Genomic DNA, 4511 nt, shown 5'->3' with positions numbered 1-4511 from the left:
TGGACAATAGGATTATTGTAGGGAGGAAATCGGCAGTAAGACATATGAAAAAATCCTTGTAATATGAATAAGTTTAAAGGAAAATGCTGTGCCTTGAGATGTATATGCGACATCTCCATAAACCTTTTAGCAGTATTGCTCCAGCAAGTCCCACCTTATTCCTAAAGGCGGTTTCTCCTCACTCAGTAAACAAGGCACACAATGGGTATTACCCAGAGATGTTCCAATGCCCAGGGAGGGGCAGGAGACAAATGTTTTTCTCTTTCTTGAGATTTAAGAGAATGGTGATGACTTTTAACCACAAGCAGCCTTTAGGCACTTGTTTAACAAAGCACATTCTGCACAGCCCAAAATCCTTTTAACCTTAAATCACCTTCGCACATGTCTCTTGCAAGGACAAAGTTGAAGGTAAGGTCACAGATTAACAGCATCTTAAATATAGAACTAAATGGAGTCTTTTATGTCTACTTCCTTCTATATAGACATGGTAACAAGCTGATCTCTCGTTCTTTTCCCCACATAAATAAATATTACAACACCTAATACAGTGTTTGACATACATTAGGTACTTATTAGAAATGTTTTTTTTTTCCTCCTCTAACACTCTTGTCCTTTTTCCAGTAGAAGTAAACTAGTGAGGAACAATGGAAAAGACATAACACACACAAAAGTGATCTTCATGAGGTTATAAAATAACAAGTTGTGTTGTTTATTGAGTCAAAGCAAAATAGGAATGTAACAGAAACCAGGAGACGAGACTGCAGTTGTGGGCATAGAATAGTAATGGGACATTTTATATACCTCTTGAAGACGTTTGTGCTTCATTCTGCAGGCAATGTGAAATCACTGAAAGATGTGAAGCAAGATAATTACATAGACTCTTATTCTGGATATTAACTTAAATTAAGCAATGCCATAGATATAAACAAATTTGTTACGATATAATAGCCCAGGTGGACGACAATCATATCCTGGACTTCGTCAGAGATAGTGCAGATGGAGAGTAGGGTAAACACTTAAGAAATATTTTTGAGGAAAAAGGAAGTCATATTTAGTGCCATATAGAATTTAGGGAATGACAAAGTACGATAAGGCAAAGAATCACCCCAGGTTTCTGGTTATGTGACATGAATAAGAATGTCATCAATTGATATAGGGAAAAGAGAAGGAGGGAAGAAAAGAAATTATACTCTAGTGGGAGTAAAATTGTTGGTCATGGTAAAGATATGCTTCATTTTAAAAGAAACCACCAAGTAGTTTTTCAAAGTGATGAAATGTTACTTGAAAGGCAAATAAAGTAACAAAATACAGAGTGGATAACAAATGTGAATTTAAGGTTTATAATTTTATAGAATTTACTTTTCCCCCCAGTTTTATAGCTGTTTTAGAGAAATGCAAACTCTGTTTTTCCAGTTTTCATGACATTGATATGATTAACACAAAAATGTTAATATTAAATGCAATCTCAGCAGGCATCCAGTCCAATGACTTCATTTTAAAGATATGGAAACAGGGCAGATCAGTCATTAGTAAATATTTTTGCTTATTTTTTGATTTATGAGAAAGGCATAACTAATTAAACTTAAGGAATCAATAAATATAAATCTACATGACCAAAAATGAAGTGCTTTAACAGTTAAAAACTGTCAGCACCATGAAAGCAGGAAACTAGTGTCTTATTCATGCGTATAACTCCCTTAACTACTACATTCTTTGGCAGAAATCCAAGAAATATTTCATTAGTGAATACTAAAAAAAAAAATGCTTGAAGGTACGTGGACATCTTACACATACACACACACACACACACTCCTTTTCCAAAATATTACTTTTAATGAACTGTGCTTTGGTGTGATATCATAATCACATACTATATAGATATTTATAGGATAGACTGTTATGAAGTTTGTCTTTGTCCTATTTTAGGGAATGTGCTGATCAAGATAATGTACATTATATTACAGTATCTTCTTTATGAGAAACCTCAGAAGAATTCTCCTTTAATACTAAGGCAGTTATACTTTTCTTGAGAAATTTATTTGTTTCTTATACTATGAATATTGTATACTGTGTAGATGACTGGATACCCTTTTTCATATTGGCTATTCAAAGTCTTAAATTTGTGACCACCAGTATAGCAATGTATGTTATAATTTTGTTTTCATTTAATACTGGACTCAATGTGGACTTAATAGGTATGTTCCTATTCTTGCTCTACTTTTGACTGAAACTGTATTGTCATATGCTATTCAGTCTAATAAATCACATCCTTTCTGAAACAAAGCAAATAAGAAAGAAAGGCAGGTAAGGTGGGAATGAGAAAGAAAGGTCGAGTGGTGGGCAGGCAGGCAAAAGCCAAATTAGAAGGAATAATAGAGATTAGCGAAGAGATATTCATCTAGCTCACTTCTTTAGATGCTTTAATCTGTGATTTTGCATCAGATAACAGCTGAAGGAAACTATCCCAAAAACAGCCCCCATGGATTCACTGTCACTGATTTTTTATTGTTATATGCTTACAATTTATTCAAGTCACCATACAATGACTCGTCATATGAAATTCCCTTCTCAATGTTACAAAATGTTGAGGCCATTTTTCATAAATTACATAGTTTTATATTCTTTGTATCACAGGTCACAAATTAGTGACTCATTAGTGATCCATTAGCCAGATTCAACCAGCGAATATTTTAAAATTTTTAAAATATTTTATAATATTTGATCATATTATAATCAGAAAAATTAACAGACACACACAGCAAGATATACCTCCTCATTTTACAGACCCATAACAACAAAGGGGCAATGTTGACAGGAGCTGTTGAGAACTCCGTTTTTTTTTTTTTTTTTTGAGACGGAGTCTTGCTCCGTAGACGACGCTGGAGTGCAGTGGCACCATCTCGGCTCACTGCAACCTCCGCCTCCCAGGTCCCGGCTCAAGCAATTATCTTGCCTCAGGCTCCCGAGTAGCTGGGTAACAGGCATGCGCCACCATGCTCAGCTAATTTTTGTATTTTTACAAATACAAATAAGATGGGGTTTCACCATCTTAACCAGCCTGGTCTTGATCTCCTGACCTCGTGATCCGCCCGCCTAGGCCCAAAATGCTGGGATTACAGGCGTGAGCCACAGCACCCGGCCGAGCACTCCTTTTAGGTGAGAATTGTCCACAGTCCCTGGGACTCTCTAAGGTTTTAAACCTGACGAATTCATTTACATTCCCTAACAGGTTCCCGTAACCATTTTCATTTTTGACCCTAGGTATAATTTCTACTTGAGAAATTTATGTTAAAATGTAATTGACAAGGTAAAGTTTGCCCCCAATGGGAAAGGAGGTGCTGCTTTTCTGGCAGAAAGAGCCATATAGCCTCTTGGACTGACTATCAGGAAGCTCAATTACAAACGTGTACTCAACCACACATACCACCAGCACTATATATAGACATTCTTTTAAACAATTCCATCCATCATTATTTATACATTAATTTTGTAATATTTACCTTTTGTAGAAAATACTTCAAATCCTTTTGCAAAGACAGTGCCTGTATTCTAATAACAGGAACTTTTATATAAACGCTAATTAAGAATGAATTAAGGAAGAAAATGAGAAAATAGTGTTGCATTACCAGAATAATTTCATCTGGGGATTAAGTCTGTAGCTACAAACACATAATACTAATAGGTGGAAAAATAGGAGAATTTGAGCTCAGTTACTGTTCATATAATGATTGCCACTAAATATTTTAAGATATTTTAATATACCTAATAAGAGCAATTTTCAATAATGTGCTTTACCTAAATATTACAGTAAAGCAAATTTTCAAGTAAGAATTTAGCAAACAATCATAATTGCAGTTAATTTTTTACATAAAATCAGAGATTAGGCTGTTTCATTTTAATATTAATGACTGAATATTCTGCCATGTGGCTAATATTTAAGACTGGGTAATTAAAAATGATATATAGAAAAGCAGCATTCAATAAATATAAATTTAGTATATGCAAAAAATAGCTTTGATCTAAACTTCCTTTAGATTTTAAATTTCATAAGGGAACTTTGTGAGGTTTTATAACTGATTTTAATAGGACTGTACATAACACTTGCTAAATACTCTAATTTATTTGTAGATTATTTAGAATTTTATATGTAAAAAGTACTCCATTCACTAAATCATTCCTGCTTTACTGCAGTGACTAGAATCTCCAATACAATGTTGGGTAGCATTCATGAAAACAGGCAGCCTTGCTTGGTTCCCTATCTCAAGGAGAAAAATAGCAAGTTTTAAGTTTTACCACTAATTATGATACTTGCTGTAGGGTTTTTGGTAGATATCCTTTTTCAGATTAAAAATGTTCCTGTTTCTAATTTGCCAAGAGTAAACATGTACAAATATTGAATCGTATCAATTCTTCGCCGCAATACTTTACCTTTAGTAGGTTGTCAATGTAATGTAATTCATTGCTTTTCTCTTGTTAAAATACTTCTCTTTTTTTTTTTTTTTTTTTTTTTT

The sequence above is a fragment of the Rhinopithecus bieti genome, unplaced genomic scaffold, assembly GCF_001698545.2.
Source record: "Rhinopithecus bieti isolate Rb0 unplaced genomic scaffold, ASM169854v2 scaffold_14937, whole genome shotgun sequence".
Taxonomy (NCBI): Eukaryota; Metazoa; Chordata; class Mammalia; order Primates; family Cercopithecidae; genus Rhinopithecus; species Rhinopithecus bieti.
Note: the sequence above shows the minus strand (reverse complement) of the source record.